We start from the raw sequence: 14,691 nt of genomic DNA, 5'->3' as shown, positions 1-14,691 counted from the left end.
TGGACTTTGTAAGAGTCCAAGCATCAAGAAAAGCAAAAGGTACTTTGAGAGGAACTAACTGCATTCTGAATAATACTCCAAGTGAAGCTGTGTTTAAGCCCTGGGTTTCAAGTCCTCCTGACGTAGCAATACCATTTGCAATGTGCCATTATGCAGTGCTTAATAGATTTCAAAACACGTCTCGTTCCCACTACAGCTCAGTGAGGTCAAGCACTACAGGGAGTTCATCATTATATTAAAGAGAAACCACTGACCATGAAGGATAATCATATTATCAATTTTCCAGGAGAGGATAAAAGAAAACAACTACCTTTTTCTCCTTCAACCAAATGATGATGAACTCATCCATTGAAAATTAACCACACCAGTCAAGAAAGCACTGTTCTTACACAGACATATCAGTGAGGAAAATAAGAAAGAGACTAATGGGAAAATGCCACTATCAAATTAAATGGCCAGGTCTGGCTGGTTTGGCTCAGTGGTTAGAGTGTTGGCCCTTGGATTGAAGGGTCATAGATTTGATTCTCGGTCAAGGGCACGTACCTGGGTTGCAGGTTTGATGGGGTCATGGGGGAGGCAACTGATTGATGTGTCTCTCTCACAATGATGATTCTCTCTTTTTCCCTCCCTACCTTCCACTCTATCTGGGAATCAGTAGAAAAATATCTTCGGGTGAGGATTAACACACAACAAAAATTAAATGGCCAATGAGAATATGAAAAGAAACTAACTTTATTAAAAAATCATTAATGCTATGCCATTTTTGCCATCAGATAGGATGAGTCAGTTTATGTACGATGATGTATCCAGCAGAGGGAGAGACAGGAAGACAGACGTTCTCATTCCAAAGTGCCTACTGAGTTTCCGTCTTTGTTCCAGGCAGCATAGTGTTGATGCGATCAATCTGCTCTTCATAAACACAGGATGAAAACAACAAGTTCAGCCTCAGACTCAAGTGTCTAGTCTTTTTAGGTGGGAAAATGAACCCAAACAGATCAAAATGAAATGACGGATCCATACTGTCCTGATTCTAGAAAGCCACCAAATTTTTTTTTATCCTCACCTGAGGACATTTTTTCATTTTTTGTTCAGATAGAGTGGGAGGGAAAGAGAGGAAGAGGAAGAGGAAGAGGAAGAGAGAGAGAGAGAGAGAGAGAGAGAGAAACATCAACGTGAAAGGGACACATCGAGTGGCTGCCACCCACACGACCCAACCAGGACCGGGGACAGACTGCAACCGAGGTATGTGCCCTTAGCAGGAACTGAACCCGGGTCTCTCTGGACCGCAGGCTGACGCTCTAACCGCTGAGCCAAACCGGCCCAGGCCCAAATTCTCAATAGTATTGAAGAGTACAAAGAAATAACTAGATGGCTTATATAACAAAGAAAAAATGTCAAACAAATGCACCCATATCACCGAGTGTCTTCCCGTCTACACATTCCATTGCGGGACCAAGGTCAGATGCTGAAGCAAGCAGAGCAGACGTGTTCCAGGAATACTCCATCAACGGCACACTGCTGCAAAACTAACATTCCACACTAATCTAAATATTTAACTTTCTGCCCCCTGAGCTTATTTTAAAGCATCTAGTCAATATCATTGCACAGTCTGTTTTATGTTTATTTTATGTGCATAATTCAAAGACACTCTTTTTATGAGATACATTTCACTTCCTTTTGATGAACATTCTGGCTGTTACATGTCCCACCTTTCCACTTTTAGTTTCATTGAGGAAAATTACTGGACATATAGAACTATTTTTCATTATTCTTCTGCTCAAATATTCTTAAAATTAAGAAGAAAATAACCAATTCTCTATAACTACAAATATCCCAGTGTTCTACTGCAGTTCTTAATTAGGGAATCTGAATAACTTTTTAAAAAACTAATCTATTTTCTTTCTGAAGTCCTTATCCTTAGCAAGGTTGTAGAAGTGGCCTTTTCTGTGGATAAAAAAGGAGCTTTGACCAGATAAACAGCCAAGTAAATTTATTATGCTCCGATGACAATAGGTCCCACTGAGCTCTCGGGATGCACGTGGACAAAAGCACACTGCACCAGCCCTGCACCTCCAAGTCACAGAGCCCGCCATTCCCCCAAATGAGGGACATTCTAAGGTTCTGCCTACTGAGGTAGCCCAAGAATTTCCTTCCATCAAAAAAATGCCACCCCTTCCTATATCCAGGATTCAGAAAGAGTAATGGCTGTAATACCTGAAAATACCTTGAAAATATGAAAAATTCATAGGAAAAGCAAATGGGGAATAAAAGTCATAAATAAACTCTCCGCCCAAAACAGTGGTATTAGTGAATAGAGATAACCAAGCACCAATCCCTCATGCTCAAACTGGCAATGAAAGGGAAACAAATATGCATCAAATATTTTTTTTTTTGGATGAACTAACTAGACTACTTTAGGGTACACAAACATAATTAAGAAAAGTGCCATTTTTCAACCCCTAATCAAGTAATGAGATAAAGCTCAATAGATGAAACCATGAAAAAGAAGGTTTGCCTGCTCTCATATGGAGGCGCTGTGCCGTTACTACCTGCATCCCCTGGTCCATCTCGGTCACTAAACCTGGAACAAGCAAACATCAGTCCCTTCAGAGTGCAGTGTGCCACGTGAAGCACACAGTGCCACCTGGGATCACCCTTGACCAAGAAGGTGAACCTGAGCCCTGGCCAGTTGGGCTCAGCGGTAGAGCATCGGCCCTTGGACCAGTGAGTCCTGGGTTTGATTCTAGCCAAGGGCATGCACCTTGGTTGTGGTCCGGCCCTGGTCAGGGTCATGCAGAAGGCAACATGTCGATGTGTCCCTCTCACATCCATGTTTCTTTCCCTCTCCTTTTCTCTCCCCCCAACCCCACCTGAAGATAAAAAGAAAAATATCCTCGGGTGAGGATTAAAAAATAAAGGTGAACCTGAATTGAACCAACCTTTCAAATCCAATCATGCCTTTCAATTTGCAGTAAATGAGGGGCACAGGAACAAGGGAAAGGACACCTAAAGGAAGCAAACAGAAAACCTGGGAGGTTTGTTCTCAGGAAGGCTGACACTTTTCCGACAAATCAATGGCATAAAAAAGGGACAGCTGGGGAAGGGAACTGTTCTCGATTAGAAGACACTTAAGAGACACAACAAAACCTCATAGGAACAATTCTACTGTGAAAAGAGTGAGAAGGAGGGGGAAAAAAAGAAAGAAAGGAGGAATTTAAAAAGCAAGTTTTAAGAGACAACATATGTATGTTGGTGAAATCTTGATAACTGTTAAATATGAATGATGGTGTCAGGGGTTGATTATATTATTCTCTCTATATTTTGGTATGTTTGAAAACAATAGACAAAGGGAGACACACTCAACCCCAAGCAGAAATAAAACAAAAAATTGAGACACCGATATCTTCTGTATTGTGGCCAAAACACAAATTCCTTCTGTGAAGTTGCCAAGCAGACACCTGCTCCAGGAGATGGGGCCCTAAGCTGCAGGCGATTTAAGTTATCCAGGGAATGTTTTCATCAGCTGAACACACTCCTGTCATGGAGGAATGATAATGAGACTTTTTTTTATCCTCACCCGAGGAGATTTTTCCATTTTTTGTTCAGGTAGAGTGGGAGGGAGAGAGAGGAACAGAGAGAGAGAGAGAGCAACATCGATGTGAAAGGGACACATCGAGTGGCTGCCACCCGCACGACTGACCAGAACCGGGGACAAACCGCAACCGAGGTACATGCCCTTAGCGGGAATCGAACCCGGGTCTCTCAGGACCACAGGCCGGCGCTCTAACCGCTGAGCCAAACCGGCCAGGGCGATAATGAGACTTTTAAGTACAGGCTTTCCCCTCCATCTAAAGTCATCTGGATGTGGGACAGTGGGCAGGCAAAACCATCAGGGAATCTTTCTCTGCTCATCAGGAAGAGAAAAAGTCAGAACAGTATTCCACTGACTCTCTGCCCTTTTCTCTATCTGTCAAACGAGGACAATACAGCTTTGCGCAGTTGTTGTTAGGGGTCACCGATAATGTATGCATGTTTGTGCCTGTATCTGGCACATGCTAGTGGCTCAATTAAATGACTGTTAAAAAGAAAGAATCATACTCCTACCCTATTTGCCAACAACCTCAAGATCCTGAAATTCACTACAACCACACGGGCACGGGGATGAGATGCGAGCGCAGCGTGGCCAACACATTTATCTCAGCCTTGTGAGACCACACTCGGAGGATCCAGTTAACCTGTGCCTTCAACTCTGACCTATACATCTGTGAAATAACAAACACGTCGTCTTAATAACCATCCTGTCCAGATCCACGCTCCTTTATCAGTTTGCTGGTGCGATGCAGTCTGTGATGGAGTGACTCCTGTTCACAGAACAAAACCCTTCACCTGGTACCCGTGATGTCCTCTCTGTGGTACACTATCCCTGCCCAGGGTTGTCCCTCTCTGTTCCTTCTGTGCACCTGTTTGGCCTCACCAGATCGCAAGCTCCTTCACGGTTTTAATCTTCATGTCAGCCAGCCCTGGGGATGACGGAAATCCTTCTCATTTTCAGCTACTGGGCCAACGGACCGCCAGGAGGTCCTTGCCCATTCTCTCCATAACACCAGCTTCATCGTTGTCTACACCTTCTGTCGCAGTCATTTACAGGCCTGTGTCCCCCCCAAAAGTATCAACACCACAAGAGCAGAACTGTACCCTTATTCAGCTTTTTATCTCTCACCTCTCCTCAAATGTTTGCTAAACTCAAGCGAGAAAGAAACAGGAAGTCACCATAACATCCTGCACAGAGCTGTTAATGTTTGATCAGGTTGATCTCCTTGACCTTATGACACATATCTAATTAAAGGACAGAAAGACACTCCTCAAGCCTTAGCCACTAACTAGACTATTTTGTTCAAGTAGAGATGCTTCTTCTGGTTCCAGCTCCATCATTTCTCTAAAATCCTGGTGGCTGCACACCTTGGGGGGTGGAGGGTGACGGAGGACCTGTGTTAGCACTGACTACATTACACCTCACTTTTAACTCTCTATTCGACCACCACTCCTACTAGTGTTTCCCCCAAGAAAAAGAGCCCTGATTACAGGGTAATCCTTTGTTAGAGATCAGCTACATACTTAATAATCTGCAAAAGTGAGGCCTCAAGCTGAGAATGAAAGCAGGTATCAATCAGAGCTGCACAGTGCACAACCTCATTCACACAAATATCAACGTGTGCATATTTGTATGGCTGTTCACCACAAGTGTTCAAATGCGTGTCTCTGGGTGGGTGAGATCATTTTCTAAATATACAGATAGTATGTTAAATACAAATAGTGGTTATATTAACAAATCAATGACAGAGAAAAATTATACATTTATATTTTAAAAATTATGTTAAACTGCCTTAAACCTTGATATTTAAAAAACACAAAGGAAGCCTTGGCCAGTTTGGCTCAGCGGTTGAGCGTCAATCTGCGGAGCAGAGAGTCCCGGGTTCGGTTCCCGCTGGGGGCATGTACCACGAAAAAACCAAAAAAACCCAAAACAACAACAAAGGAACTACAATAGAATTCAATAGTACATGTCTAGGTTTAGGACTGTAAAAGCATTCATTTCCCCCCCTTTTCTATCTTTTCCAACTTACTTGAAATGGGCTTGTTTTATTTGATAAAGGGGGCATGGAGGTGTGCTAGGGGAGGATTAAGCATTTTTGAAAGGTCCTCAGTCTGGGTACATTCCCCCAAGGAGGTTCTCAGAATGAATGAGTGGCAAATTATCCAGCTCCTCAAATCGCCACATATGCAGTTCTTCTTGGGCTGGTCTCTAGAAAGTAAGTGGCATAGTGGACGCCACTCACCAAAGGTGAAGCTGGCACACTTGCCTACGGGAGGGGCACTATTCTCCTCTAATCTAGCTCTGAGTGGCTTTCGATGCTGTAGCCAAACTAAATCACCTACCCCAAATCTATGGTGACCACCTGGTACCTGCAGATCTCCACGCCCAGTGTATGCAACCAGGAACAAAATGGTAACTTTAAGAATGTTCAAGAGCAGCCCTGGTCGGTTTGGCTCAGTGGCTGTGCATTGGATTCCGGTCAAGGGCACGTACCTCAGCTGTGGTTCGGTCCCCAGCCTCCCCCCCACCCCACACACACACTCTATCTGAAGATAAATGGAGGAAAGTATCCTCGGGTGAGGATTTAGGGAAAGAAAAAAAAAAAAGAATGTTTAAGACCAGTAGATTTTAAATTTTAGTTTCAATACCCCTTTACAATAGTAAAAACTACTGAAGACACTGAAGAAATTTTGGTTATGTAGGTGACATCAATTGATATTTACTATGTTAAAAATGAAAACAAAACCATTTAAAAATATATTTACTTCATTAAAATAACCAAACCTGCCCTGACCAGTTTGGTTCAGCAGTTGGACCATAGTATTTTGGGTTTGATTCTCAGTCAAGGGCACGTCATACCTGGGTTGCAGGTTAGATTCCTGGCCCCAGTTGGGGTCATGCAGGGGGCAACCAATCGATGTCTCTCTCACATTGATATTTTCTCTCTCTCCCTTCTACTCTATCTAAAAATCAATGGAAAAATATCCTCGGGTGAGGATCGACAAAATAAAAACAAAAAACCAAACCCACTACGTCCTAGAATAGGATTTGTTTTTAAGAAAAACAACTACATATTCCAAAACAAACAAGGAAAAACTTTAGTTGTGCATGTTGGCAAATCTCAGTAGTCCTCCCTTATCTGCGTTTCAGCTACCCACGGCCAACTGTGGTCCAGAAATATTAAATGGAAAATTCCAGAAATAAACGATTCATAAGTTTTAAAGTACATGCCATTCTGAGTACCTCACTTTGTCTCATCGTGTAGACATTGTATCATTTCAAATCATCATAAGGGTGAGTACACTAATATACTTTGAGAGACCACATTCACATTAACTCTTATTACAGTATAGGTATAATTATTCTATTTTTAGTTGATAATCTTACAGTGACTAATTTATAAGTTAACTTTATCATATATATATATATATATATGTGTGTGTGTGTGTATATATATAGTTGAGAACTATCTGCAGTTTCAGATAGCCACTGGAGGTCTTGAAACATATCCCCATGAATAAGGGGGGACTACTGTATCTGGTTTAACAATAGACAACCAGATTCTCATATCTGCTTCTAATTAAATCTATTACAATGTATTGTATTAGTTATAATACATGGGGGGGGGGTGGACTCAAATATATATGTAGCTTGTGAAGGAAGAAGTATTTTAATATTTTTTTTATAAGTAATTGGGTTACGCCAAAAGATTTGTTGCAGTGTGGAATCTGAAACCTTATCAATGAACTTTTCATATTGTCACATTAAATTCCATTTTATATTTTAGATGAATCTTTTATCCATGCATGATTTTATAACCTGATGCATTGGTCATTTGGAAAATATTGGATCACTGAAATATGCTGATCTTTAAAATGTCAACTCATTTTTTTTATTCAATAAAAAATTATTAATATCAACACCAATCTTATCAGAAACATCCTTAAGTATTAGAAAGTTGTGAAATTCAGTTTTTAAAACATTTAATTTTTGCAATAAATACTGCTGCTGTTCTTTCTTTCTTTCTCTTTCTTTCTTTCTTTCTTTCTTTCTTTCTTTCTTTCTTTCTTTCTTTCTTTCTTTCTTTCTTTCTTTCTTTCTCCCTTCCTTCCTCCCTTCCTTCCTCCCTCCCTCCCTCCCTTCCTCCCTCCCTTCCTCCCTTCCTCCCTTCCTCCCTTCCTCCCTCCCTCCCTCCTCACCAGAGGACATTTTTCCATTTTTTTTGTTCAGGTAGAGTGGGAGGGAGAGAGAGGAACAGAGAGAGAGAGAAACATCGACGTGAAGGGACACATCGAGTGGCTGCCACCCGCACGACCGACCAGGGCCGGGGACAAACTGCAACCGAGGTACGTGCCCTTAGCGGAAACCGAACCCGGGTCTCTCAGGACTGCAGGCCGACGCTCTAACCGCTGAGCCAAACCAGCCAGGGCTGTTCTTTCTTTCTTTTTTTTGTGTGTGTGTTAGTCCTCACCCAAGGATAGTTTTTTTCCATTGATTTTTTTTTAGAGAGAGTGGAAGGGGTGGGAGGAAAAACATCGATGTGAGAGAGAAACATCGCCTGGTTGCCTGCTGCAGTGCCCTGACCAGGGCCGGGGAGCAAACAGTAACCCAGGATTCCCTTAACTGGAATCGAACCTGAGACCCTTCAGTCCGTAGGCCGATGCTCCAACCACTGAGCCAAACCAGCAAGGGCTGTTGTTTTTCTTGAAATGCCATGCTTATTTAATTAATTTTCGAGAAAACATCTGCTAAATGTACAAGTTTGAATAACCACAGTCTATCAGTTATTCTTAAAACTAAATTGGCATTCATGAAGAAGCACCTAGTTCAGCTCACTGCTTACTGCAGAAGCGCTGTATGTGTACTCCTCGTTTTGTCAAAAAATAATAAGACTTGTATTCAAGAATTGAGATGAAGTCAAATGAATAATTTTTACTCCTGAGGTGAGACTGGGTTTGTGAGAATACAGAGCATGAGGAATACAGTTTGGTGTATTCCTCATGTATATGGTGTCAGTAGTTGTGCCCACCATTGCACACTGAGAAAAACAAGCTGTTCTCCTGAAAACAGTGTAGACCTTGTAGACTCCTAAAAGGGCCTTGGAGATGAACCAGGGCTGGCAGAGAACAACTATAAAGGAAAGAGCACCTCTTTGAGGAAGAGATGCCTTCCTTTTCGTGAGCAGGTGAGGAGTACATGGCCTTCAAAGAATCAGGCCTACAGTTTCCTCTGGATTGTCCCAGTCAGTTAACTCCCTTATTCTTTCGTTTCTCTACACAGGTAATGAATAATTCGAGTTTACAAAACACTAAAGTTGGGACAGTTATTTGAATTACAAAAGAATTCTGTGGTTTGACTTCCTCGGTTCTAAAGTGATTTCTTTATAGATGGTCAATGATTAGATAAACAAGAAACAAAGTCAAAGCAAAATATTAATAGCTGCTGCTAATAAAGATAGGCTATTAATGAGATCACAATGTAAATAAAGTAGATCAGATTAGCTCATCTGCATGATGCTGCAATAATTTACCTCCTAAACCAAACAAGATACATTTACATAAACACCATTCTTATCAAATCCATTGTCTAATATTATTGCTAAATTTAATTAAAGATGATTAAAATTATACACATTAAACAAAAACTAGGAATGTGTGCAGGTTTGAAGACAGAGTGAAGGTAGGCCCGGAAACATTGGTGTGGCTCAGTAAATGTTTGATCCTTCTTTTTAAGAGAAAAACAATATTTTTGCTTTGTCAGAGTAGGATATATATGGAAATAAACATTAGTTTAGGCCTCCAGTTTTTAAGAGTATTTTGCTGTCCTTATTGACTGTAGTTTTGCTACATGTTTTTATTTATTTCTCAGAATGTCCAGGGGCCTACACACCTGATACCTTTATACATATCCTGAATAGCAAATGCGTGTGTCCTGACTCTTGACTGTGGGATTTTCTCTGTGATGCGACAATGGGGCCCACAGACACCTGGTAGTGTTGCGGGGAAAAGTGGGTGTCAGACACCCCTCACAGGGTTACTCAATCACCATGAAGTCCGGATACACAGAGTGACACTCACTGGCATGTTTCTGTGAACATCACTTCTGGTCCACAGGACAGTGTCTGGACAGTGCCCACTGCGGGGCAGCCTCAGAGAGCACGGGCAGGAGTCACATGTAATCCCGCAGGCTCAGCTTCCACGCTCTGATGTACTCATCTCCTTCACTCGCATCTCAGCACCCGGCTGCCTTCTCCCTGTGTCCATCGCCTGGCCTCTTGCCTTTAATCCTTCCCAAGGCCTCAGACTGCTCAGAGTCCTGTTACCATCTTTCTGCAGAACTTCCTTTTTGCAGTTTGGGCTCCTCTCCCATCCAGGGTCAGCACTGGATACATGGGAAATTCCAGTGGTGTGGCAGGAAAACTAGGAAGTGGTCTGATGATTCACCAAATGCTTGTGCGCTTACACGCTATTTAAGAGCATTCATTTAATAGAGCATGCTTTCGCTTTTTGCGGGGGAGGGGGAGTGGAGTGGGAGAAGGGTGAGTAGGAAGGACAACTTAACTTGACAATTCCTTGCTCTGCTGGTAATTCTGAAACTGACTGTGCATCAGAATCACCCAAAGAGCTTTGAAAAATGCAGAGCTTAGGTCCCAGACCAGACCCATGGATTTAGAATCCCTGGCATTGAACTACAGGAATCTGAATTACAAAAATTCTAGAGCCTTCTGACTGACATTTGTCTCATAAAATTTAAATGGAAAGTGGAGGATCTATTGAATCTGAGCAAAGGCTCCGTGAGGGTTGGCTACCTCCACCCTTAAGGGCACTATTATAATATGGTACGTAAACAGATCAGGAACATTTATTCCATTAAATTCCATATGTACTATGACAAAACCTAGCAAACTAGACACTTTTTAAATATGTGCATTTCATCATATCCATTCATACCTCAATAACACTGTAAGTTTTAAAAATTCCAAATGAAAAAGCCTAAAATAAAATATGTGGCATTTTTAAAAAAACTTCACATGTATTTCTAGGTGCTAGATGCTGAGTATATAAAGGCAGAAAAACTGTAAGACCTCAGAAAGATGAGGGACACAGGCATAGATTTTTTTTTTTTTTAATCCTCACCCAAGGACATTTTTCGATATTTTGTTCAGATAGAGTGGGAGAAAGGGAGGGAGGGAGAGAGGGACAGGGAGAGGGAGAGGGAGAGAGAGAAACATCGATGTGAAGGGACACATCGAGTGGTTGCCACCCACATGATCCAACCAGGGCCGGGGACAAACTGCAACCGAGGTACGTGCCCTTAGCAGGAACCTTAGCGGGTCTCTCCAGACCGCAGGCCAACACTCTAACCGCTGAGCCAAACCTGCCAGGGCGGCACAGACATTCTTGCATGCACATATTCACAGTCACCGAGTACTTGCCCTGGGGCCCTCTTCTAACTTACATTTGTCAATTAATTAAATTGTCACAACCCTATGGGTAGGTGCCATTATTGCCATTTTACAGATGAGACACAGAGAGGTTAAGTAACTAGACCAAAGTTACAAAACAAATGAAGTGACAGACCAGAATTTATTTATTTATTTAAAACCAAAATTTTTTTTTCCTTTATTGATTTTAGAGAGAGAAAAGGAGAGGGAGAGAAAGAGAGAAACATCGATAAGAGAGAACATCGGTTGGCTGCCTCCTGCATGTCCCCCACTGGGGATCGGGCCCACAACCTGGGCATGTGTCCTAACCGGGAATCGACCGGTGACCTCTTGGTGCATGGGTCGATGGTCAACCACTAAGCCACACCAGCTGGACGAATTTACTTTATTACATACAGAATTTAATGCCAGGCTCTCTCACTTGATGTATTACTCTGCTCAGGCCATAAACAAAATATCACAGACTGAATGGCTTAAACAATAGAAGTTAATTTTCTCACCGTTCTAGAGGCTAGAAGTCCAAGGTCAAGGTGTCAGCGGGTGTGGCTTCTCCTGAGCCCTCTGCTTGCAGTGCCTGCTCGCTGTGTCCCACATGGCCCTTGCTCGGTGAGCTCATCCCAGGTGTCTCTCTTTCTTATCATAAGGACACCAGTCATATTTGATCAAGACCCACCCTAATGGCCTCATTTTAATCTCATCATCCCTTTAAAGACCTACCTACAAATATGGTTACATTTGGAGCTACGTGGGATTGGGACTTCCACATACGAATTTTGGTAAAATGCAATTCAACCCGTAACACTTGATGGCTGTGTAATCTCAAGCAAGTTCCTGAACCTTCCTAGGTCTCAGTTTCTTCCAATGTCAAAAAGTGCTATTGAGAATCATGAGGTAATTCATGCAAAATATTTAGCAGAGTGTCTGGCACAGAGTATCATCATTATACACATGAGAAAAACAAAACTCAGAGCGATGGTGATTCACCCTGTTTTCCCCTCCAAAGTGGAGTTCTTAACAGCACAGGACACTACTTTGTTTGTGCAGTCAAGTGCATCATCCAGAAGAATGTTATATCACATAACTTTTCTACATCTCTTACTTTCTGCTTTCTTCTAGTATTTTTCTTACTTTATTACATACAGGAGAGTATGAGAGGGGGAAGCTCAAATTAATAAAATCTAGTTAGGGAAATGTACTGTTTTACTGGGATTGCACTTGACTTTTCTTCATTCTTTCTCATAATTTGACAAGACAACTAGTTATAGTCACACAGTGATGATACCTCATAAGATCAATACCTACTTTTAACTATTAGGAAAAAAAGCAACTCAGTGCCTTTTTAAAAAATTAAGATTGCTCTGGCCGGGTGGCTCAGTTGGTTGGAGCGTCGACCCATACACCAAAAGGTTCAATTCCTGCTCAGGGCACACACCTGGTTTGCTGGTTTTGATCCCCTGTCGAGTGTGTATGGGAGGCAAATGATCCATCAATGTTTCTCTCTCACATTGATGTTTCTCTTTCCTTCCTTTCGCTGTAAAATCAACAAAAAATACTAGGAAAAGAAAAAGGCTGTACCTTACATTTGCCTAGTACTCTACATATATAACACCTATTTCATCCTCAACACAATCATATGATAGGTGTTTTATTTAGCTCTATAATCATGAGAAGAAGGTATTAGTCCCATTTTATAGCTGAGGGGACAGGGGCACTGCAAGGTTAAATGCTGTTCTTTAGGGTCACAAAGCTCGACAATAACTGTCAGCGCCAGACCTCTCCCTGACATCTCCAAGGCCCAGGCCCAGGGTCTTCGCCAAGGCCACCCTCTCTACCTTGGCAGTTGCAACACCTGGTTTTCTCGATCTTTATGCTTGCCCCAAACAGAGCAGCAAACCTGATGGTCTGATTGGGAACAATCTACACTAAGCTGCAAGGAATCTCCTACAGCCTTTGCACAGGCCGAGTTTCCTGACAACTTACCCATCACCCACCCCTTGGACTGACAGCTCTTCTAAGGCAACAACCACAGCTCCCTCTTCCCCCGTGTCTAGCATACTGGGTGCTCATTTAAGTTCAACAGCTATGTGAGAAATGAGAGTTCAAGGAAATACTAGTTGTACAATCGAATCATAGCAAATTCTTCCTTTAGTGATGGCAGTGGGGACTTCTCAGCCACTACCATGTAAAAACATCAACAAAAAGAAGCATTTCTTAAAAAACTTTCCCCCGTGGCCTACAACAGAGACGCCTACAGGACTTTTCCAACCCCTGAAGTCTATGATTCTGTGGCAGTCTGTTCCTGGCAGGTGACGAAGCCAACCACCTCGAGCAGCAGATCTGTGCACAACGCGTTTGTATCTGCCAGTTCAGAACCACCAACCTCCTTAGTCTGCACTGCGCTTCCAGAAAGGCAACGGATCTGCGGATGTGTCAGGGAAGTTCCCAGTCCCCAGAGGAAATCGTAATAGATGATCAGGTCGATCTGAGTCACAGTGGAACTGTTTGTCAAGGCCTCTCTGTCGTAAAAAGGAGCTATATTAAGGGAAATCAAGCTAACTTTTATTTTCTCAAGAATACTTGTTTGGATGTCTTTTTTTTTTTAACTTCAAGCTTGTTTTTAACTTCAAGCTTTGCCATGAACAGCCAGGCAAATCTTGACCCCGCCATGGAAACTCTCTGAGCACTTCTGAGCTGTCCTGTACACAGGGAAGGGAGGCAGGCAGAGCTGGCCGGGGCTCAGCTCTCCTGCGACTTCGGGGACTTGTGGACGTTCGGTTGGCTCATCTCCGTTGCTCTGGTCTACCCTGCTGGGAACTGGCTCTCACCTCCTCAGCTACCTACTTCCCAGAGCTGCCGCAGCAGGTTGGGAAAACATCTGACCTCCCAGAGAAAGCATTCCATAGAGAACCGAAAGGGTCAAGTATTGCCAGCATTACACTTCCTGTCTGAATTAATCTTTCCAAAGTACCCTGAGATCTGAGGCAGGCAAATTCTTTAGAAAACTAAAGTTACTCTAGGTTATCTTTTCTAAATCCAGGTATCCTACACATACCCTTTTCCGATGCCTTAAACATGAGGAAAAAAATTCAGAAAAATATTCAGAGGCATACAGATAAAATAATTCTGCAAATAGCTAAATTAAAATTTTTTTTACTTTATCCGTTCATCATCGCTGTAACATATTTATTAAATATAATGCAGTATGCAAAGGCCTGAGCTAGACTGCGGGGATACAGGACTGTGTGAGAAATGTCCGCACATCCTCCTTTAGTGCCCCTGCACCTGAAAGTGAAACTTCCATGTAGATTTCCTTCTCAAATAAACAAAGACTCCAAGTTTCCCTAGGACGTGGAAGAACAAAAACTTTTTTCTCTGTTATTACTTTGTGGCTTCATAGAAACATTTTAGAACACACTGGGGGAGAAACTCTTTTATCTGTTCGTTTCCACTGACAAGGAGCAGCTTTCTCCAGAGTGACTGAGCTACAGAATGACTGCCACTTCCACCACAACCTGATTAAATCTGACAGGCACAGGGCAGGGGAAGAAAAGAACCCATGTGACCTTCAATTTCAATGAGAAAAGTTGAAACATATTGTCAGAGGAAGCAGGAAGACGAGGAGAAAGTCACGTGGTTGGGAAAGATGAATGAT

At 42.4% G+C, this 14,691-nt stretch overlaps 1 protein-coding gene across 2 annotated transcripts in view; it reads right to left on the bottom strand.

The window, feature by feature from the left end:
- The window catches only part of RBPMS (RNA binding protein, mRNA processing factor), a 181,603-nt gene that overhangs the window by 53,474 nt on the left and 113,438 nt on the right, over positions 1–14,691 (bottom strand). The gene's annotated exons all lie outside the window — the stretch shown is intronic.

This window comes from Molossus molossus, unplaced genomic scaffold (genome assembly GCF_014108415.1).
Source record: "Molossus molossus isolate mMolMol1 unplaced genomic scaffold, mMolMol1.p scaffold_m16_p_9, whole genome shotgun sequence".
Taxonomy (NCBI): domain Eukaryota; kingdom Metazoa; phylum Chordata; class Mammalia; order Chiroptera; family Molossidae; genus Molossus; species Molossus molossus.
Note: the sequence above shows the minus strand (reverse complement) of the source record. Positions and strands in the feature narration are given on the sequence as shown.